Source organism: Tympanuchus pallidicinctus, unplaced genomic scaffold, assembly GCF_026119805.1.
Source record: "Tympanuchus pallidicinctus isolate F22 unplaced genomic scaffold, pur_lepc_1.0 scaffold23, whole genome shotgun sequence".
Taxonomy (NCBI): Eukaryota; Metazoa; Chordata; class Aves; order Galliformes; family Phasianidae; genus Tympanuchus; species Tympanuchus pallidicinctus.
The window spans coordinates 7,508,896-7,532,983 of NW_026294740.1; the positions used below are offsets into that span (position 1 = coordinate 7,508,896).

A 24,088-nucleotide genomic window follows, 5' to 3' on the forward strand; every position below is an offset into this window, starting at 1 on the left:
TTCTCATGTAATTTTTATTCTTCCTTGTATTGTAAGTCACCATGTAAGCAGCTTGCTTTAAGAGTGCTGTGGCAATTAAAGATGTGTTTTCCCAATTTTAATAGTGACGATAATAAAACTGTGCACCACAGCTTGCTTTCTGCTGACCATGTGTGAAGTGTTTGCCAAAAAGGACAGCCTCAAATGATTTCAGGGAACTGAAAGACATGCAGTGATTGCGCGCTGATGCGAGTGAAGCAGATAGATTTTTATTTTATTTGTGTTACTAATTAATAACAGCATCTTGTTTGGGGAAGAAATCCTGCAGTCTGTTCCTGCTGTGATTTGTTGTTCTGTCATCTTAATCACATCAGTTTAGGTGCAAGGTAGATCAATCCATCCAATTACTGTTAATACTCAGTTTGTCTGCAAAACACACTGGAGATTTGCTACACTCTACTCCATCTATACTACATATAATATTCTCTGTTTAGATCATGTGTTCCAAAGTTGAAGCTGTTAATTCTGTTCAAGCCTAGGAAACAGCTAATTGAACTGATGTAACTGTTAAGACAATGGGTGCATTTAGGTGCTGTCATCTCTCACCTTTATTTTAAGCTTTCAGATCTCGTTTACTTGCAGGTTGTTGTGCAATTGTAGCATTTGAGACTAAAACAATATTCATTTGAAATCATCGTGTAATCAAGCTTAAGTCACATTAGAAGAGTCATAGAATCATGGGATGGTTTGGGCTGGAGAGACCCTTAGGGGCTGTCTGATCCCATTTCCCTGCATTGAAAAGGGTCATACACAGCTCCAAACTTCTGAATTTCCCCCAAATACTGTAGGAAAATTCTGAAATGGGGTATAGCAAAAACAGTGCTCACCTACACAACTGCCCTGCCAGGGGCAGAGGAAAGGGAGATCCCAGTGTGGGAGCATTCTTTGTTTTATGCTTTTTCATTTTCCCACCAGATCAGATCGTCTCTGAAGGACTTCGTTCAGGAAAATGTTATTCTTGCTAAAAATAGTGGTGGTATTCATCCCCTCAGCTGCATTTTGTTGAGTATTAGGTATCTCTCGTGGCCGTGCTGTGTGATGCTTATTTTTAGGGCCTCTATTAATATCTTCAGATGTATGATGTAAGAAGAAGAAGGTGCTGTTAAATTACAAAACTTAATTATTTTATTTGTAGTTTTCACTGTTAATTGTAAGAGGAAATCCGTAGCAGTGTTTAAGACAAGAAGTTTGAAACAGCAGAAAAAGAGTGTTGCTGCTTTTGGTATTTAAAGAAGCACAGATTTAAATACGAGGGGAAAGCATCTGTGTTGGTGACACTTCCATGATGTGTCTGTTTTGCATTATTCCATGATCTGTGCAGGAACCTGCGTGGCCAAAGTGATAGCTGACAAACTTCACGGGAGGTTTTCCAGGCAGGCGGATGTGGTGCTCCCTCATAGCAGTGTAAGGGCTCCTGTGGCTGTGGCTATTCTGAGCTGCGTGTCTCCCAACAGTGCTGCAAAACCTTATGTTTTGCAAAACCTTCAGCATGTTCTGGGCTTTCCTTTGGGTGCTGCCATCTTTCTACAAAGAATGAGACAAAAAAAGCTGCCCATTAGAAATTCCTTTAATTAATTCCTTCTAATTAGGACAAATGAAAGTTCGTGCTCTTCAGCAGCAATTTCAGATGTAAAAGGAAAATAACCTTTTCTTACACTTTTCATCCCAGCCTGCTTGTTTCCTCCTATTCCATCTGATGGCTGCTAGAGTTGGTCATCAGAAGTGAAGCTGTTTTCCACAGTATTTGAAATTAGCTGTTACAATGCTGTACATAAAAATGCAGCCTGTTATTTCAGCACTGAAATGCTCTTTATTTCTACCATGCTGTACTTTGTTTCTTTTTCACTGACTGCACTGCTAGTGGCAGCAGTATCTCAGAAGTGCTTTTATCATTCGTGACAGTGCTCTGGTGTTAATCTGAGGACAAAGAAGTATGTCATGAATACATTTAGGAGGAAAACTGCAGCTTTTGTGTCAGAAGAAAGTTGTCCTGGGAGAGCTTCCCAGGAAGGTCGGACCCAGAAACCCGGTGGTTGGAAGATGACCTTCTGGAAGGATTGTGTCCTGGTTGCCCATAGCAGCAAGGGGCTGGATTCAGTTACCCTGGAGGTCCTTCTCCGTCCTCTGTTCCCAATTAAGTAGGATTTTGCTATATTCAGCTAGAGGGGGGTTTTTTGAGCTAGTAAATGCTGATAACGTGAGATAGAAAAAAATAATTGAAACTAGAATCCTATATGAGTATGTATAGAAGTTGTAATATTAGTGAGAATGTAACAGTGTGATGAAAAGAAGAGCTGAGAATGAACAGAAAGACCCAAAAGCGTTTTACCAGATATTTTTTGTCTCCTCGCAGGCTGTCGCTGTGTCGAAATCTGTTTGGTGGAGTTTTTGTATGATGCATTTCAGTAATCTTCTTGTAATCCTATGATAAACTGCTTAGTTTGATGGAGAATGTTAGATATTATTGGGAACACAGCCCACGTGAAATCGGTTTCAATTTGTGCCGTGCTTTCAAAGGATGTACCCTCAGCAGCTGGAGGCTGTCCTTGCATTAACCTAACCAGCCTTTGGTTGGGAGAGGAGGAACGTCCTGGATTACGTTCTGAAAACCAGGCCATGAGGAACAATAGCAGGCAAGCTCCGTGCTTCTGAACGTTTGCTCTTGTTGTGTCCATTCTTTACTGAGAAGAACTTTTTCTTTGCCTTTGTAACCTCTTTCCTTCTGTGCAGACCTTTTCTGGAACAATTACACTGGTTATCATAAAGAGTCCTGGAGGCAGGTAGCAGCTGGATACAGCTGTGTCCTTTCTGACCTCTTCCAGGTCTTCTAAGTAAAATAAGTTCTGCCCGTAATTTATGGAAGCACAATTCAGGGCATAAATATGTCTCATGAACACATAAAACCACACACAGAAGGTGCTTAAATCCCATGTTTAAGGTTCTCATACATTCAGTAGGATGCAGCATGCTCCTTTCTTTTGCTTGGATACCTTCTAGCTGAGTTTATTTCAATCTTTTCATTTTCTTATGCCCAAAAGGCCCACAATGAGCTTGTTCCCTCAGTGTAAGGGAGGGAGTGCTCCCATTCCTAGATGACAGCAGGGTGGAGGGATGGGAGCAGTGCAGGGACTCTGTGCTAAGAATACAGATGGGACTTTTGCTCGAGCCTATTTATTTTTGTGGGTTTGTTCATATTTCCTCCACAGCTTGTTTCAAGGAATGTGTTTTTAAAGTGCTCTGATTTTCAGAGCGGTGCTCCATCATCCACTGGACCCCTGAGGAGCAAAGCTCTGTGCTGTGCTTACAATGCCCCATTGCTGCCTCTGTAGCTGAGGTGGCTTGATTTGACCCAAGTCGAGTCCATAAGTCCAGTGGGGGAAGTTCTATGGAACTTGATGCTCCGTGGCCCCAGCGCAGTCTTATCTGGAGGGAACAGCACGTGGGGCAGCCCGAGCCTGGTAGCAGCACTGAAAATCTATTTGAATTTCAGGCTCCGTTAGTAATACAGAAATAAAATGTTATTTGTTAACCAGAAAATAAGAAGTGATATGTTTTGAGCCGTTTGGGTTTCAAAGCTCCAAACCAGTTGCGATAGAACAGCGACGTGTTGATTGAGCTTCGTTCTGTTTGTGGCTTGGGCAGCTGCTTGGTGGATGGGCTGGGGAAAGCAATGAGACATCTTGGTGAGGGAAGCTGATGTTGCATGTTGTAAATGATGCCCAGTTTTCCATTGTACCGTTCTATATTGAGCAGTAATACAATGAGCAATGGTTCTAGTCCCAGAGCCAGCACACCTTTCTTAAGCTTTGCCAAAAAAAAAAATAGGCAGGTTAGAAAAGTATTTCTTTTTTAAAGACTGGGAAAAAGGCAAACAATGAATGATTTAAGAATACAACCGAGCTGTGTTACTGTGCTATTACCATCTTCCCTAATGGATGGATAAGGCAGTGGTATGGGTGGCTCTGCCAGCAGAATCTCAGAACGAAGCCTTCATCCGACTCTTTGTGTTCTTTGTGACTGTCAGTCACCTGCAAAGTTGCAGTGGGTGGTAATGAAAGTAGAACATGACATTTCTTTCCTTTCCCCACCAGAGGTCTGACCTTTTGCATCATTTGACTTTGAAGCTGCGGAGTATTTTGAGAGTAAACTGCTCCCCCTGCCCCCAGCTTTCTCTTTTCCGTGGAACTGTGAGACTGATGGGGCACAAGAGCAAAGGGAGGTGGCAGGGACCTCTGAAGTCTTCTCCTTTTCCCCTGCCTTGGCTCCAGCCTTGAGGTGTGGTCATTTGGCTCAGGGCCATGTGGTTTGGAACACCCCAAGGGCAGGGGTTTCTCTTCCTCCCATCCCATCCCATCCCATTGGCAGACGACCTCTGGCATGAAAGTATTTTTCCGAATATCTTGTTGGAATTTGCAGCCTGCTCAGATTTTTGGCTGTGAGATGTGTTCAGTGCCACACAGGGCCCAGTCTGATCCCTGTGCTTCCCAGTCTTTGACATGAGTTGGTGGATACCAGGGCTGCAGCTTGCATGGTGCTGCTGTGCTGTCTTGTGCAGGAAGTTCCCACTACATTGATATGTGCTGCGTGTCCTTGGTGCCATGCAAAAACACAGGGCCTGGTCTTGAGGAAATTATTTGCATGAGGAGGTGCCTGGGATCTTTATTGCTTCTGCAGCTGGGTATATAAACAAGCAATCAGCAGTAAATTACATTTGAGTTTCTCCTATTTTTTCTGTTTATTTTACCTGATTTTTTTTTTTTTTCCCCTTACAATAACATTATTATTTTATTACCTTCTGAACTTTTATTTTCTTAGCAGCTCTCCACGTGCCCTTGTACCAGGACTCAGCAACAGTTGGGGTGAATCATAGCGCTGCACTTTGCACCACTCCGGATCCCAGCTGCCTCCTGCGATCCCCTGAGCTGGGACTGTCCCTGTGGTGCTGTGACATCCTGCTCTGGGGTGCACATCCCACGTGTCCCTCCAACCCAGGGCTCTTGTTGCGTGGTTTATCTCAGGAGATGTTGGGATTTGTAGGGTTTTGGATGTTGGCTTGGTGGTTGAGTCTTACGGGTGTTGGGAAGAACGTGGCATCCCCCGGTTCCTTGTTTCTTACAGAAGCTGAGCAGTGAGGTGTAACTAGAAATACACATTTTTCATATGATAGGAAATATTTTTAGGAGGTAATGTAAGCAAACTGTTAAAAATTGTCGGAACTGCTACAAAAATAAAACTCCTGGCTTATCCTGAGAATTTCGTTACCTGAAAAATGTCGGCAACAGATTTGATAAGTCTGTCCTATTTCTGTATCGTACCTCTGCAGTGTGTTGGTTGTATTGCCTTCTACATTACCAATCAATGCCTTCCATGAAGCTGAACCTGAGCAGCACTGAGGTCCGTTGTGTTGCCCTGGAGGATGAGGGAGCTGCATCCCAGCTCTGTGAGCTGCTTTCTCAGCCGCACCCACAGTTATCAGCACAGCTCTTATCTGCAGCATTTCTAGGTGTGTTATGAAAACATTCCCTTCAGGTGTTTACTCATACACTAAATTTCAGTTCTGCCATTCCAGAGTCCTTGCACTTGACATTTTATGTTCTCTCTTACAGCGCGTGAGTTAGGGAAGACAAAGGAGCTGGATGCTTGCAAGTCAGATGAATCACGGCTCAGTATTTGGGTTCAGATACTCAGAAGAGACACTGTCATTGGTGGATCCATTATAGATACAGGCTTATGACTAAAACTGAATGCAATCATCATTTTTGCTCCCAAGAAACAGCAGAGTTTTCGCATGTGATTTGAGCAGAAGATGAACTTTGTGTTTGTTTCTTGGAAATCTACCATGATTTTGATAAAATCCCTTGTTCTGCCCTCCCTGGTGTCTTTTCTAAGAAACTTGATTGCTGCCACTCATCTCTGACTTTCATATTGCGCAGCGTCGGTTGGGATTTTTGATGTCCGAAACAACCAATGCAGATTGCATTTGCAAAATGATTTTTTGGACAGAACTGATGCGCTTTCCTTCTGTTTCTTGGGAACGTGAAGTGGAAGCAGTACTTTGTGAGATTAATAGAAATGAGTAATGATGCTGTAGTTCATGTTTTCCAAGTAGGAGATAGTTAAGATAATTTATGGTTTTGTTTTTTTTCCTGTGTCTTGATGTTATAAATCTTTGTTCTAAACTTCCCTTGAAAAAATAAAATAAAAAACCCCAAATCTTTACTTTGGGGAATGGAATTCTTCTCTCCTGTCTTCCCCAGTTCTTTAAAGTTTGCTTACAAAGAACTGTGTGTATATTGCACACATTCCCCTTAAGTACTGAGCTGACTTAAAAATCAAGGCAGCATGAAATTGCTGATGGCCATTCTCATTGCCTTATGTGATATGCAGTGCTTATGTTCAGATCTTCAGTTGAAGCACTAGGGTTATTTTCAGGCTTGCTGCTTCGCATCCCTTCATTTTGTCGTTGCTGAAGGGGAGCAGGCAGTGTGTGCTGTCCTGCGTGCAGAAGGAATGCTTCCATCTTGTGTCCAGGAGGACTTTGGGTCCGGAAATTCTGGCTTATTGATCTGCTTGCATATGAAATATTTATAGAGATGTAATTGTTATCAATTGTTATTAATTACTATTAATATTTAATTGAATTTCATAAAGATTAAATGAGTAAGGATGTATTAGCCATCTAAGATCAATCTGCCCATACTTGGTGCTGGCTGATCTCAGGCCATTCCAATCAACTGTTGAAGGATTTCTTGGTAGTGAAGAGGTGGTTTCCCCTGGTGCTCTGCAGATGGCTTCCTGCACATCTGCATGTCTCCTTCCCTTCCCCTCCATCACTTTTCCTTTTATTACATATGAGCAATTCTAGATGCAAAGCATTTTATTTGGAATCAGCATGGTGGTGTGGCTTCTTGTTTTCTGCAAGGACAATCTTTCCATCCGTTTTCACATCAGCTGCTCTGATAGCCTGCTGCTTCTTTTGGTTTCAGTTTTGAAAATTGCGGAGAAAAACGATATTGTTAAGAAGTGCAGCAAATGTTTGGATGATGTGTGTGATTCCTGGAAATGTAACTGTGGTTAGTGCTGTAATTGGGCTCGTCAGAGGGTAATATTCTTTGGCATTGAGCATTTTGGCAGAGCAAGTTGTGTGCATGTTTGTCAGCACATTTTTACAGCGTGTTGATTGTGACCAAACTCCTTCTGTAAGTCAAAGAAAAGGTTATCTAGCATGGAGCACAAATGCTTCTTGACATTAAAAATACAAATACCCTGAAACCATATTCTCCTGCTTCCTGTCATACTGAGCTCAAAGCCTTGGCAGGACTATTTCTGGACAGTCCACATTACTGATTTTCAGATATGGACATGCTTGCTGTTCACTTACAGTTCTCTTTAATGACAAACACTACTTGGAAATGGCTTAATTGGATTGCCTGCTTAATAGCATTAGGATTGTTGTGCTGGCTTAGCTGAGCTCTGCCGGTCCTTGGCTGGTTAAGAGATCAGCAAAGCTGCAAAATGGAAAGAGAACCTTCAGGTTTCAGGTGAGTCCTCTGCTCCTTGGGGCACTGCTGTTTCTAAGAGAAAAGGAAGGCTCTGCTGAAGATTTGTGTGTATGTTGTTGCTTTGTTGCTGTTGATTGTTCCAGGCTTTCAGGATGTTGCTGCACATTACTGAGATGCTCTGGTCTGGTTTCCCAGTTGCTGTGTTGTGTTGTGGTACCAAACGAAGGCACAGCTTTGTCTTTGTGGTACATCGCTGTGTAACAGAGGAGACTTCATCTGTCATGCACTTTAGTACCATTAGAGAAGAATACATGTGATGATAAAATGCCCTTTTGTTAAAGCTATACAATACATATTTAACAAAACTTCAAGAAGCAGATGGCTAATTAGGTAGTTCGGCGAAGCTAGGCTGATCATATGTTCCAGCTCTAAATAAAAAAGCAACAAAACTCAATTTGAATGTACTAAGCCAAGTTACACAAGGTTTTCTAATTAATATTAAGTAAAGCGAGTACATTGGGGACTGTGCATATGAAAGTGACACAGAGTTAACGTTCTGCTTCCTATTGAACAGCTCTGTCTGGTGTTGGTTCTGTTCTTCTTACAACACAAACTAAACGTGGTGTTGTGGTTATTTCAGGCTGCATCATTCTTCAGTGCCACATCCACAGTGAAATGAGGCAAATCCCAAACAAACACAGGAAACTTTGCTATCTTTAATAACACTGCTATTTGAAGAAATCCAAAGTAACTCATTGCACAGGATAGATTAATATTGCATGGTGTGTTTCAAGCTGTGTGCCAAGTTGTTTTGACAGTGAAATACAGAAAGAAAATGTTACAAGAAAACTTTCTGAATAAAGGCACTGAGTTATGGGGAGAGCAGGGTTTGAAATGCTGTTCTGAAAGAAAAGTGAATGTGAGACTGTTCACCATGGAAGTTTTGGGGAAGAGTTTTCCCAGCAGTGCAGGTGTTATAGTGATGGTTGTGTCATATAAGAGCTGTGTGACAAAGGAAAGAGACAAAATCCAGGCAGATAAACAAGAAAAAGAGTTTGGAAAGCAATGAAGGGCATTTTGTATGGAGCTTGGGCATGGAGGAGATGTTCAGCCCCTCTTCAGCTTGATTTCTGCAGACTTTTGTTTCCAGAACCCCATCACTGTGCCATATGTGACTCCTTGGATCAGATCCCACTGTGTCTGCTGGACAGGTGGAGCTGAGAGCACAGCCCACATGATGTCACACACTGCTGCCTGGCTCTGTACAAAGGCCACGACTCAGAAATGTATTCTCACCAGTGCAGCATACAGAAGTCACCATTCTTTTCTCCTCTTCCCCTCCTTTACCTGCGGTGTCTTTTCTTCTTAATTTCAGAATCAGTAAGCCAGATGAGTGTTGATCTGCAGTTTTATTTCTCTTAACCGTACAGAGGCTCACATTTATATGCAACAATAGGAAATGCTCAGTGCTGTCTGTGCGCTGTTCAGCCTGCTGCAGAGCTTTTGAAGGCTTTTTTAATGGGAAGAATTGGAGCTTCATCTCCTGAGCGACCTCAGAGAAAGCCCAAGTCGCTGTGTGCTCGCAGCCTGCTTCGTGTCTGCTTCTCAGCAGAAGCTGTTTCAGTCGCAAAAGAGCTGGATGCTGTTGGCAGACAAATTGATGCTGTGTTAACATCTTGTTTTTGCTGAAAGCAACCCATCGGGGCAGGGTCGGAGCCTCGTCCCTCGGTGCCAGATGACAACGTGGCCACTGCCACCCAGCGCTGGGAGAGGAGGGGGAGAAGCTCTGTGCCTCCCTTCTAATTGATTTCCTCTTCCCTTCTCCAACAAGCTGTCAGATTTGAATGTTTGCCTCAGTTTTCTTTGCCATGTGTCGGGATGGTGGGCTGGTTGCTCAGAGCTGGCAGGAAGCAGCAGACATCCTGCCAGAATGGAGAACGTGGAGATGGTCCATGTTGTGGGGAAGGGGTGGGATTCATGCAGGGGATTGCAGGAGGGCTGTCACCACTGAAGGAGCCGAACACTGAGGACATGAGTGTTTTCCCAGATGGAACTTTCCACGACATTATCCTTTATAATTTTTGAAGCACTGGTTCTGTAACTTTCTGCTTTGGTTTAAGCTTCAGCTAGGAATGACCGGAATAAATTCCCTCACTGTCTGAAGAGCTGTGTGAACTCATCTCAGGGATTTTCGCATGAAAGAACAGACTGAAGTTAGAGTCCATCCCAACCACACAGGGCTGGCTCTGCACCCACGTCTGCTTGGCCTACAGCCTTGGGATCATAGCAATATGACAGCAAAGGAAGTGCAGGAGATAAGGCTTACTGTTCCAATACTTGAAGTGTATTCTTGTGTCACTTCAGAATGGAGTTTTAAGGTATCAGCATGTCAGTTTTGAACCTCATCTTTGGTTGAAATTACAGTTAATAAGTACAGAAAAAGGTGATTTTATTAAACGTTAACGTCTTTAAGAACAAAACAAACGCATCTCAGGTCTATCTGCAGCTAAAAATGGCTTTTTGTATGAGCTGTTCCGGTATTTTGGAGAAATTCAGGTCAGAATTTTCCTAGAAACATACTTAGGTTGTTTCTTGTACGTAAGAAATTAAAGACAGGGGCCACAAGAAGTTGGAGCTGCTGCTCACCAGCACCCCTAGGTGAGTGGCTGCCATTTGTATTTGACTCCTGCAGTGTCTGTTCCTTGGCATAGGGAGCAGCATGCATGGCTTATGCATCTCACAAAAGTATGGAAATGATCTGCCAGTTGCTGCTGAGGATGGCTGTTGTATTCCTGATATTTGTCCCTCTTTTGTTTTGCAGAGCTGCGTTCTGAAAATCTCTTTGTGTCTTGATTTCCATAGAAAAGCAGTTTAGCCAGGATTTTAAAGGCAAATGGGTGGCAGAAATGGTATTGCCTGAGCTCACACCCTGATGAGTTACATGTAGAAGGGCAGCAGCAAAACAGCTTTCAGAAAAGGGCAATTTTGGACTTTTTTTTTTACAAGGAAACTTACATAAGGGTAAGTTCTCAAGTCCATTAATACTGCATTTTGCTGTTTAGTCGCTCTGCCAAAGGCTATGCCAAAAAAAGAAAGAAAGAAGGTATTTATTTTTCAAGTAAACACTTCTGGTTGAGTTCTGAGGCTCTCTTTGTGCATGCTACACTGTTTGCTTCCCTTTTCAGTTCATCTTCAAGAAGTGCTTTTCTTATTTGGTTCGACTTTCTCAGTGCAGTCACCTAGCAACTTGTGAGGGCCTTTGTTTCAAACATTAATCTCTAAATGCACAAACTAAGTAAATAAGGGTCCTCAGAATTGCTGAACTGAAGCATTGGAAGTCTCAAAGTTAGCTGCTGCAACTCCATGCTGAGCCATTAAAGTTGTCCTTTAGTTCTTTAACATGCATTTTCAATAAGGCAAAAAATACGAGTAGACATTTTTAAAGTCATTTTTCAAGTTGTTGCTCAATTAAATGTATTTTGGGAAGTGTGTAGGTACTATAATGTTACATTTCACCATGTGTCCACGTATGTTGTGATTTAAGATATTCTGATACCAACGTACATGTCCAAACATTCTAAGTCCAAAGTAAGGAAAAGCTTCCAGCAAGAACTCAAATATTTGTACCGCCAATTGCATTTTCAGAAACACTTGCATTAATTTGATTCATATCTCAGCTATGATGTTCATTCTCAGAAATACCCAATCAGGCACTTCTGCAGCTTTCAGAAATACATTTGCCTTTTTCTTGTCCCATTCTACAGCAGCACAGTGCTGTTATCCAGCAGATAACTGAGAACGTGTATGAAAAGTTGGTGTCAGATGGCCTAGGACAAAACATGGAGGAAAGGAAAGGCGGGACGTGGCTTATCAAAAGATTGAGGAAAAGATGTGGTAATTACTGCAGCATTAGAGCACCTATCTTGGAACTGCCACGTCCTGCCTCTACCAATACTGCATTTTAGAAATCAGACATAATCACTGGGTCCCTATGGTCATTAACTGCGTTGGAAAACACAGCAGATGTCTCTGTCCTGTCCTTTTTCCCCTTCCCCAGATGGCATTTACTAAAGCTTGTTGCTTTCTAAGGTTGCCAAGAAGCACTACCTGCAATCCTGACTGCACCTCCTGCTGCGCAGCTGGGATGATGCTTCCAGTGGCACCATTTCAAAAGAGAGAAGGGATTTTGAAATGCGTATTGAAGCTGAGCAGAAGCACAGCAATTCCGTGCTGCTGACCTGGATTTGGCAGGCTAAGAGGGGCAGCAATTCCCAACCAGCAGGGCAGGATGCAAGGTGCTGACTGTGCCAGTGGTAGAGCCCAGTTCCTGAACATTGGTGGGAAACACTCAGATCTGTGCTGTGCTGTGGGGTGGTGAGGACTGGTGAAGGATTTCTATGGCCATGCAGAGGCCACAAAAACAGTTACATATTTGTTTGCATGTCTCAGTGCTTTAGAAAAGCCAGACACTCTCCAGAATATGTGATGCAGCTGAAGCTGTTTATTTCCATAGTCCTGCAAGAAGCATAAAACTGTCAAAGTTTGCCGGAGGGCCACTTAGGGAGGGTCTCAGTCCAGGAATATGAGTGCTCCTGGTATTTAGAGCACTTGAATATTACTTCTGTACAGAATTACAACATGTGCAACAGAAAAAGAGTGTTTTTTAGTTCATTATGAGTTTGAAACTCATAATTCCTCCTTCTGGTGTGAGGTGCCTCCAGTGTAGAAGCTTTTATTTGTCTGGCATGGCTGTACCTGTCACAGCAGCTTCCCATTTCATGCTGCAGCCATGATGGAAGTGGCACACCACTGGAAGCTGTCTGCTCTGCTCAGCATAAATGTCCACTGCTTCACAGCCATTGTTTCAAAATGGTTTTTTAAGCATTTGTAAATTAAAGCTCCACACATTGACTTCTGCACTGCAGTGAGTGAGCGCTAAGCTGTGGGTTTTTTTCCTACTGCAGTGCTATTAAACACATTGGAGCAATGACAGTGGTTTCATCCCCCTACCTAACACAAATCACTGCTGTTTTAGAAACAGTTTGCTTCTCCTATAAGATAATGGTGAGGCCATAAACAAGACAAAACGTGATGTCCCTCAGTAAAACCTCTAATAGCTGTCTGTGTTCTGTGTGAATCACAGAAGTGTTACTGAAGGGGGAGGAATCTCGGCAGTGGTTGCAGCCATTCTGATCTCTTTACAGAGTCTTTGCATGCAGGATTTCCCCATTCCTTTCACTTCGATGCTATTTCATTCCTTTTTCTAACATGGTAATTCCATCTCTGAATAAAAACTTGAAGTTTCTGTGGATCACAGAATTCAATGCATAGGATTCCTACTTAAGGATTCAATTATCCTATGGTCAAAGCATGGAAAAAGTTAATCAAAATTTTCTTTTAATGCTGAAGGATTTGTCATCCAACCACAAAACCAGAACTATTCCTTAAAATAGGAAGGTTTTGAAAGGAAAAATAGTGAAATTGAATCCTTCAGTTCCTGCTTCAAACATTTCAGATCTGTGATGTAACTTTTTTGGATGTCTCCCATGATGAGGTCTGCACTGGCACAGACACCAATGCACCTCAGTTCTTCAGAAAGCTTCAGGAAAGCCTTTCAGAGACAGATTTTGCTTGTGTTTTCCTGGAACCATTCAAGGCTGAATTCTCGTAGCAGAAAATTTAGTTCAAAGTTGATCTCCATTGTTGTAAGATTGATTTTAGGAAGCTGTGTGCCACTCGGCAGATAGGCAACTGGCAAAAAATAGTGCAGACATTCTCCTGGATATGGCCTCTCCTGTGAGTAATCCTGGTGTGGGTTCCCCAATGGGAAAGAAGCTGAGATCAAAGAAGGATTGGCTGCCCCAGAGCTGAGTACGTTCTTGAGAAGATGGTGAGGGAAAAGTACAGGCACGAAGAGCCAGAGAAGGGCGGTCATTGTGCTCTTTCAGGAAAGCACTTACACAAGTCTGAAAGATTATTATTCATAATGGGAGTCTGGTGGAAAATACACAGCTATATTTTCTGTAGTGAAATTCTTTTTTGGGTTGTCAAAGGCCGTGAATGAAACTTTCATACCCTCAATGAGCACGTTGTCCTTGCGGGCAGCCTTGTGCGGAGCAGAGTCAAAATAGTAGCTGAGAGGATGGAAAAATGTGTTAAGTACATGGAGTAAAGCAATAAAAAATCTGTTCTACAAAGCAGGGCTTATTTCAACTTTTCATAATAATACGGAGTTGGGATCTTTTGCTCGCATTTTCTTTGTGTTTTGGAATGGGCTCGTAGAGTCCTGAAGTGCCTTCGCTGCATCAGAGATCTGAAGGATATTCTGGCAGCACAGGTTGGAAACCTGGCAGACTTATAAATAGCAGCTTTAATTACATCTTCTATTGGGCATTACATAGAGAAGGGATTGGAATAAAGAGGTTAACATGACAAACTGATGATCTCTCCCGTGTGAAAGCCTGTTATTCCAACTGTGGTGATTCCCCAGAGATAAAGCTATCAGAAAGGACACGTGACACGCAGTGCATGCAGTGCCTCTTTATAGCATTCTTAATATGAGCATTAAGAGTTTAAATGATTAAAACAAAATTTCGTTAACAGGAAGTAATCAGTGAAATGCATCCTCGCTTAAATCTGCTAATACTTCTTGTCGTCTGGTGCTCAGTGCTGCAGCAGTGTACATTTGATGCAGCACACAGCCCAAAAGCTTCTTAGGCTCTTTTAATCTTAAAATCACAAAATACTGCATCTACCCAAAGTATTGCTTCATCTGAGGATCAGGCTCCTTCCTACAAATGGAGACCTACCATGTAAACATAGATTTTTCACCTCGAGATTCAAATTCTTGACTAGCTAAAGTAACAATTGTGTTGCTTATCCTTGTGGTTAGCTGCATTTCAGCACTTGGCAAGCCATGCAGAGAGAAAATACATTAATAATCCCCTTAAGAACCATATTAGCAGGAGTTACCCTGCTGTCTCTGGCTCCATTTTATCTCCATGTTATTATTTCTTGTCCAGGCGCAATGTGAGAGCACCATTGGTTTTGTCACAGATGAATAACAGTTGTGAAGTTGGACACACCTGAAAATTTTCCAGCGACCCTTTCCACAAAAAATAAAAGCTGTCAAAACAATTAAAAAAAACCAGCAACCACATAGATGTTATATGCTGATTAAAACAGCTACACATGTGCATAGTGCTATAGAGTGTATCCCAAGCTACATACTGTAAAAGCCCACTGAGATCCATTGAGAGCAGCCCGTAACTTGGCCAGCAGCACAGAGCCCGAAACGTCTGATATCCTAATAACAAACATTTATGTGAACAGAAGTTTCCTGTGGATCACATTAAACCTGTGATAAACATTCCGCACAACTCAGAGTACAGCTGATTTTCTATGAAATACGGTTATTTCCATTTCAGTTGGAAAATATAACAAGAAAGATTGCAGCCAGGAAAGATTAGAGCATATTTTCCCCATCAGATAGAAAAGAGGCAATTAAGACATCTTCTAGGTCAATGAATGAGTCTAGACACACTAATAGCTGCTAGGGAATTTGCATCTATTCTTTCAGCTTGCATAATATGTCCAGAAATTGGTCCAAAAGGGGAAAGAATGAACAGAATATGATGAAAGTCATTGTGCTCTACTTAAAGGAGACTTGGGTCTGGCAGCCCATGCACGTGTGCTGCTTGGTCCTAACTGAGCTTTTTATTACATTTGCTGTATGTTCAGTGAGATGTAAGTTGACGTGATCAAACGTCTGGCCACTCACTGTGTGGGAGGGCAACGTTAGGCACGAGAATAAAGGTGTAACAGTTTTTAACCTGAATTCCTTAGGAAAGGAATCTTCACTGAGTGTCTTACTAATGGAATCCAGAAAGCGTGAGGCAGTGCATTAGGTTGTGCTCCCAATAGGAAGGAATTCTCAGGGTTTGCTGCAGTGTGCTCAGGCAGCCCTGCACAGTGGCTGGCTCTAAGCACAGTGCATACACGGATTATGCTATTAACTTAAACCTTATTTTACGTTAGCCAACGTATAGGATGAGCTTAATCCATTCACATTTAAATGCCAACACTGTAAATTTTAAACTGAGAATCCTTTTATAGCCTGTGGAGAGAAACGGGCTCTCCTCAAATGTGATTACGCTCATCCTAAAGCATTCTGCTAATAGGGGAGCATCCACATGATACAGGCATTTGCAACAGGGTGTGAAGAGCATTTCAATGAAAGAAATCCTGCCTCCCTCCATTGGCCATAAGGCCATGAGCTCAAACAGATCCAAACTCTATAGGCACATGGGTGAGATAAATCCAATGGTGTTCATTTATAAATCTGTAATAATCAGGAAACTGTGCAATTCCCTCTCCCAGTGCAGCTTTATAAATCATGATGCTTCAGTCACGAAGCAGGGTAATTTCTTTATTATTTATTTACAAGGAAAAATCTGCTGTAAACCAGGAGAAAAGCCAAGGGATGTATTGCTCAGCATAAGCAAGGGAAGACCTGTTTATATTTTCACAGTAGTGTCCATCATCTTAAAAAGGAGAGCTCTGCTGATGGGATTTGGAGGAAGCCAGGTGTACTATCTTAAATTTAAGCCCTATGGAAAGGAAGCCCTTGTGTGAACATAAATGTTTTTCTCTCCTAAAGCCAAACAGACTTTGTTGTAAATTCCTCTCCAACAGAATGATGAATACGTAGAGCATTACTGGAAATGGAACTTCAGTGGACAGTGTGTCTGAAAGGGGATTTGTGATTACTGCTTTTGTCACACGTAGATTTAAAAGAGCATTTAACAAAGCTCCACTTGCAAGATCCTGAAATGAAGAGGCCAGCATATATCTTGGGATGATTTGTATGGCACAAAAGCTCTTTTTGGAGCTGTAGCTCTGCCCTTTCTCACTCCCAGCGCTGCTGGGAATTCTGGTGCCATACTCCTTGCCTTGCCATGGCATTGCCTTGGTGTGCTAAGCGTGGGGCATGGGAGTTGGGACAGCAGTTTTCTGCAGCCTGCAGGATGACTTGAGGCTGCTGCAGATGTTCAGCCTCTGAAGGAGCTTCGTGGTTTTGTCTTGACAGCAGAAGTGGAATTATGAAAGAACTGAGGAGAGCTGAATAACGGATTCAACCACAATTTCTTAGTAATATAATAGTTGTTATTAGATTAAAGTATTAAGGAATAAAAAAAAGCTCAGAGACTTACATATTCCTTTAATAGGTTATTTTGAGCTTCCATTGAAGCAGATACACTTTTAGCAGATTGGCTTAAATGCCAATTGGGTAATAGAGCAAGAAGAAAAGCCATAATCTTTCTTCAGAGCAGAGAGTCATTTACAGCTGAAATAAGCCTAATTACCACAATTGAACTTGTGGAACCCCTTGCCTTTGTTAATAGACTTACTGTGCTAATAGCTCCGAATGGACATAAAAGCCAAACTAAGAAAAACTTTGTGTACTTCTGAGACATTAATGTGATCTTTCCCCACACAAACAAAGAAATACCACTTTACACTTATGTAGCAGAGGCTTAAAGGGGAAAGTTTTGATTATTTTATGGTTTTTAAAAAGCTTAAAGCGATGGAAATGGTATCGTTACAAAAATCTCTTTTCCAGAATACAGCAGTTCTGTAGGTTTTATGGTGAAGTTGGAGAACCAGCGCTGAATCCCGAAGGCATTGAGACTCACAGTTATTGCTGTCAGCATTACGGAGTGAGCTGCTGCTTAGCAGAAGGGTGACCAAGAACAAGGAGGAGAAAATGTTCAAAACCAACCAACACCCCTCTCTGCAGTTGTGCTGTAAAGCAGAGAGACCATAGAATTGAAAAGCAGTGACCTGGGGAGACTGGGGCTGCGTCCAAGGCTGGCTCAGGACATTTTGTCAGCACCACACGTTTTAAACAAATAGCACTTTTTCTGTTCCTTTTTTTGTTGCTCATTGTCGGTTTGTTCCAATTTCTGTGTCACTTTGATAAATCTGTTTATAATGAGCTTTATGCAGTCAGCGAACTTCAGAGCAAACACGCTGATGGGTTGTTCAGCTGCAGGTGTTCTCACCAATCACATTCAGTGCAACTCAGTCTCTTCTTTTTCCCCTAGAATGTAACAATTAATATTGCAAAGCAACATCTTTGGCTTTAGAGGCGTACAATGTTGAAATAACGGAGAGCAGGTGAAGGGGGAAGGAATTCCAAAGGAACTGCAGTGGGAAGGCTCCATGTGCCGTGTTGTGACTTGCTCGCATGCTCACTCCTCTCTCCTGTCCTTTTGCCAGGCACGGTTTAGTCTCGTTTTCACACTCTGAGCTGACATTATGAATGGCATATTTGTGTGTTAATCATAACTGCTTTAAAGCACAGCTGCTGCCACTCTGAAAATTCATGTTGCAGTCAGGTATCGTTGCAAGCTTGATTTCTTATACAGCAGCGTGTTGATGTATGGTGCTTTATGGTATGTGGGATTCAGTTTCAAACTGGAGCTGGAAATTTATTATACTGCTTCAACGTAATTCACACAGAACATACCGTGTGTGTGCCAGCTGGAAACTACTTGGAATTTGTTATTTTCCATCCACTTCTGCAACAGTGTCACATTGTTTACAAGGAGAGCATGCAGTCTTACATAAGACACTTGCTTCCATGCACTTTTTCTGCATTATTTTACTCAATTTGTGAAGGATTTAAGCACCCTGAAGCGTGGGGTGTTAAAAGGCATAAAATAATTGAAAATAAAAACTATTTTTGGCTGCGGTAATGGCCTGTGCACAATCAGAAATATTAAACAGCATTTAAGAAGTGTGGGTGAGATGTGATGAATGAGCTGCATTATATAAAAGTGCCTTATTCAGGCTATTGAGTATAAGTACTAATATGGGAAGGGATGCAAGGGAGAATGTGGCTTTTTATTACCAGCTTGCTACAAACTTGTTGTAGGATAATCTTTGTTACTGAGACCTACAGACAAACATTGTTAAACACAGGCTTTGATCTGCTGGGATTTATGGGCAGCACTGGGTATCTGGATTATGTTTTGGGAAGTAAGAGATACAGAAACATTGCAGCACTGAGGAAATGATGCAAATGAGCTGACTTTCCGCAGACTTTCTGGATTGTTTAACAAACCTCGAGGTTCTGTTATGTGCACTCAGTTTTCCATCAGCATTGTATGGACTTGGTGGCATGGCAAAGAAATCCTGTCCCCTTGAAGTGCTTCCATCATATCCATGTCTTTCCTCATTATGGCTTCACGGTAACGACTCAGCAGTACCATCTGTGTGTGATCTTTGCCCATTGAGTGCATCTGCTTGCATTCGTGGCTGTTCATGGCATGCATGGATGTGTGCAGTGCCATCCCCACTGCTGAGCCTTCAGAACACAGTCAGACATTCGGAATGAGTTGCAATCTGAGTTTGCAATCTTTTGGTTTTGGGGGCTCAGGTGATGACTTACTGAGTTCTAGCGTTGCTACTTGAAAATTCCTGGCCTGCTGTAAGCAATATTCTTAGATAAATGTCTGCTGGCATATCACTGACATTTATGCCTAGCTTGTTACTTACACTAATATATTGCTTTTAGTAAATAAATGGGATAGAAAATAGTATTTACCTTGCCATATCATGAGAAAACTATTCATTCTGTCTGACATAAACTGAGAGATGCTGTTTATATTGCTGCTCCAGTGAGCCAAGAAAAGCTGCACAAATATGTTGTGACCATACAGTGGAAAATGCCTGCGTATTGTTTCCTGTGTATCTGTAGTCAAGCTTCAATATGACAGAATAACAAGAATATCCATGATGCTTTCTAAGAACTCAGGCTTAATTTGGGAGCTCGTTTATGAGACAAAGATCAAGTTCTAGGAGTGTTTTCTGTGCTTGAGAAATGTTTTGATAACTTTGTCAGCCATCAAGACAAACTGCAGAGAGCATCTCGGTTCATTGACTTCATCGCGCGATGTGAATTGAGTTCTGACATTCCCATAGGTCATTACCATGTGGCTGCTTTATCTGGTATGAACCTGGCATAAATCTAGGCTGCCACGGAGGTCCTGTATTCTGTTTTTGTGAATGTTCGCGTTCTGTGCATTGAGCAAGCTGAGGGAACTGCTCCAGCTAAAATCCATCCTTGCCAAAAAAAAATTGGCCGCGTAGATGTTAATACATAGCAGCAAGCAGACAGGACCACTGGTTTTGACAGTAATGTGCCATATGTCAAATTAAAGTAGTCATGTAAGCACGGCTGAAGGAATGGTTGCCGTGCCAGCCCCATCCCCTGACGCAGTGCTTCCCTCAGAGAGCAGACGTAGGAGCTAGCAGAGCACTGGGAGCCTGCAGCACAAACTGGGAAGGGCTCAGTTGAGGTAGCAGACTGGTAGCTGCCTTAATTTTCCTGAATTTGTGCACAGGTTTTAAAAATTACAGTGACTGCATGCTGGGGAGTCCTGCTGATTGCTGCCATACTTTCCCTGCTGCAGAGCTCCCATCTTCACCTGTTTCTTAGCGTTGAAAATTTTCTTTGTAATTCCTATTGCAAATGTAAATCGTTCATTTGTAATTAAATGACTTGATGAGTCATCAGGTCGTTTAATCACAGATAACGGGTGACCCAGTGGCCTAATGGATAAGGCATCAGCCTCCGGAGCTGGGGATTGTGGGTTCAAGTCCCATCTGGGTCGTGCCGCCGATGTTTTGTGTTCAAGAAATGTTTAGATCTAGTGAGGGATGTGGTTTCATGGGGAAAAAACTGATGGCAGTGGATGGTTGGACTGGATAATGGTAGAGATCTTTTCTAGTTTTGGAGATTCTATGATTCTATGAGCTGTTTCCACGACTCTGTGCTTCCTGTGTGTGCTGCGCATTCATGAGCCCATGGGTATTTACCACAAATATTACTTCTACTATTTGGAAGGAATTATTGTAGCTCATGTCCTTCACTCAGCCACGCTGTTTTGGTAACTACCAGACCTAAGAAATTGATGTAAGTCCATAACTTACCCTTCAAAAACACTGCAGAAAGTTTTCCACCTATCAGCAAAGGGCAAATTTCTGAAATTCTGTAGTTGGTTTCTATATGAGTTTTTCATCTTATGTGGTTTAAATTCCTTTAACAACGGATTTCTGACTCCTGTTGGTTTAATGCAGAGTTTCTTGTTGATTGCTTCCCGAGAGGATGCTGTTACATGGGGATGAAACTGTGTTTTCAGTGACTGATGAGAGTTGGAAAGTGTTATTGAAGTTTCTAGCAGATGACCCTTTAATAAGATGTATTTAATTGGATGAGACTTGCAACAAATATTGGCCATCTGTTGAATAACATCAGAAAAGTAAAGAGAAACAGCAATAGGAAAAAATCTTAAACAAATGAGCAAATGAGCTTCAATTTCTTGATATAAACCCACACAAAACAGGATGTTGGTTAAATTTTAAACCCCAGCCTGAATCCTTTCAGAGAAGTGTCCAAAATGATGGTTTTATAGGTATCCCTCATGCCCAGGAGAAGATGAGCTTCCCCTTTTTTCTTCGTAACCTTTGAAAATTTCAGCCCTCTCTTTTGAACCTTTTCATGTTTAAAATGCTCTTTGCTGCTCCAGTCTCACTTCAGGCTGAGAGGCAGGGAATGGTTCTTGCCATGAAAGTCTGCTTTTATGGGGTGAAGCTTCAGGTCTGTAGCTGTGCAGATGCTGTGGCTGCCTTCCCTAGCTGACTGTGTTGGCAGCATTAACACATCTTTAATATCTTCCCTCCTCTTGGATCACTGGACCATTATTTGACCATTATTTTTATATGTCATGAATTAATGGGACAGTAATGTTTACATATCAATACTCATTTTGCATGAAGGCAAATGAAGTTATCAAATTAGAGCTAATGTAGAATAAATTATCAGATCTGAATCTTAATAATAATTACAACCCAGCACAAAATGGGAATGCCTACATATCTTCTAACTAAAGATATTGAAATTGGCATTGCAGATCCAGTAATACAATGAATACTGCCAATTTCATTACATCCAAATGATTTGTTTTGGTGTCAGCAAATGAGTAAATACTGCTTTTCAATTTTATTTTTGTGTGTGTGTGCCTTCCACACACAAAATTAATATCATTCATTATTAATGCAGTCATTTTAGCACAGAATATACTATAGAACAAGCCACAAATTTGATTAATTGTGCAAATAGGAATGAGCTAATTGTTGGAGTTAACTTGCTGTCTAAATGCACTTTAAACTCTCGCAGAGAGAATCATTAACATTAAGCACTATAAGGTGGATTTTTTGTGGCATAAGTTTCGTAATGATGTTTTTGATTTAAACCTCCCCAAGCTAAAATAACTGGAAAGAGCAAATGAAATCAGACTGACGAGAGGGAAGCATGGGCTGCTGTTCCTGTCGTGATTTTATTCATACATGACTTTATGACTTTATGAAAGTTTCAAGCATAAATATGAAGTGGGAGACATAAATAGGACATGAGAGCTGTAATAACATTCGTGTGATGGGATGGGATCTTCCATCCTTTAAAACGAAGCACTCTGCTTTTAAGAAAAAAACTAAACGTGCAAGTCAGGAATATTTTGCTTTTTTACTTCTGAATCCCCACTGCCCTGTTCTGGAATCACAATTGTGTGGAAGTTAATGTCAAAGCATGCTATCATCTTTTTAACAGCTTTTACACGTGTCAGTAAACGTAGAATTGGGTGGCTGTCTGTCCTGTCAGTAACTGGGAATTCATCCTCCCGTTGGGATTGCATGCAGGCAGGTGCTGCAGGGAGCTGGTTTCCTGGAGCTCAGCGGTGGCGAGATGATTCTGTTCTTATTGCAAACAGCTTGTTTGGTGTCGGCCTGACCCCACTTACATCCTGGGAAAAAAATAAAGTAAATCTTTTGGCAGTGGTCGAATTAGTGTGTGGATTGTGTTTACTGCCAAGTGAGGTTTATTAATTTTGTTAGTAAGTTAAAAGGTTTCTCAAATAGAACTAAATACAAATATTTTAATTCAAAATACACTAGAACACATTGCTTTCATCTCTTGGCATTTGGATCTGGCATTTTGCTTCTGTTGTTGTCCATTGCAAATCATGCTAAAGGAAGGAACTGTTTTGGTTTACAACTACCCATAGCTTGATATCATTGAATTATTAATAAGGTGTTGAGAAAAGCAAGCTATAAAGCCAGTACTAAAATATTTCCAAACGTTTGTACGATTTTGACGGTAAAACCCACCAGCTGTGCTGGGACATTTTCTGTAGCCGTTCAGATTTCCATGCTTCCAGCTGTGAGGCAGATCAGATGTTACCAAGAAGCGCCTGCAGCCTGCAGTGCAGCACCACGGGGATGGGGTGCAGGTTGGGCCGGGGGCAGGATAGGGGCAGAGGGTGGGATGGGGACAGGCTGGGGGCAGGCTGGATGAGCTGGAAGCGTGGTGGCAAAGCCTCCAGAAGAGGAAGGCCCTGGTGGCTGCTCACTGCCTCGTTGAGGAGCACAGTTGGAATGTGAGCAGCTCTGGCAGAAGCCGTTTTGGGGTTTTCCATAAACCCCTTTAGTTTCTGTTGGCTCCCTGTAAGGAGCCCTCTGGGATTCTGGCTGTTTTACCAAATAACATCCAACAGCTGCATGCTGGAGATTGGTTTCATGCTGTCCTGAAACATGTACAGCCTGTGCTGCTCCACATTACCCGCTCTCTCAGCCCGTTTCTTTTTACATCTGTTAACACAACAAGCTGAAGACAGCTGTTTTATTCCAGACATCCCATTTCTGAGGTTAGGCACGTCGATGAAGTAGTGCAGATTCTTAAGGATGAACATTCACAGGAAATATCTGTGGGCTTTATGTTGCATTGCTGAATTGCAGGAGCTGCACCCTGCCCTGCTGCAGTGCCTCTGCTGCTGGCACACAACGTGTTAAAGGCAGGTTTTTGAACTACAGTGGTTTTGAACTACAGAAGTGATAGAAGAAGCCTGGCATAGCGGGTCATCTTTTTTGCCATTGTGAGTTCTTGAGATAGTTATTTTGGTTCTGGCTTTGATAGGTGGCTTCTGGATTATTATTCATTTATAAAATGGGGCGCCTCGAAGGAGTAGGATTAATAGCTTTGTGAAATTTTAGCAAGAACTTTCCACAGGAATGGTGATTTAAAAAGTTCAAAAAAAAAAGAACAGAATTAACAATGAATTGAAGCAGTTTTCTGTGACATACTTGGAAAATTAATATCTTCTACTTTTGTTTTGCAAGCATGGCAGCATAAAAATAATATAATGTACCTTGTTTTCCTTGTAACTGAAGGTAGAAATGTCAAATCTAGAAGGTGTGGTATGTGAGGTATTTTGCTATATCCCAACTGTTTTAAAAATGCTGCCCATGCAGCTGCTGGAATATATTCATCTCTTTCTCCCCCGGCACTACCGGGTCTGCTGAATTCATTGCTGGAGATGAAAATACATATGCAGCTTCAGCCAGGCATGCAGCCAGTATTTGCACACTGCTGTAGATCTTGCAAAGCCAGCTTACCGGCAGCATCCATCTGTTTTGTTCTTAGTGTA

At 42.0% G+C, this 24,088-nt stretch overlaps 1 protein-coding gene and 1 non-coding gene across 3 annotated transcripts in view; both read left to right on the plus strand.

Annotated features, from left to right (window-relative positions):
* Positions 1-24,088, plus strand: part of PRKCA (protein kinase C alpha) — a 115,695-nt gene that overhangs the window by 16,153 nt on the left and 75,454 nt on the right. The gene's annotated exons all lie outside the window — the stretch shown is intronic.
* On the plus strand, positions 20,149-20,221 carry TRNAR-CCG (transfer RNA arginine (anticodon CCG)). The gene has a single exon. It is a non-coding gene; the product is annotated as a tRNA-Arg (tRNA).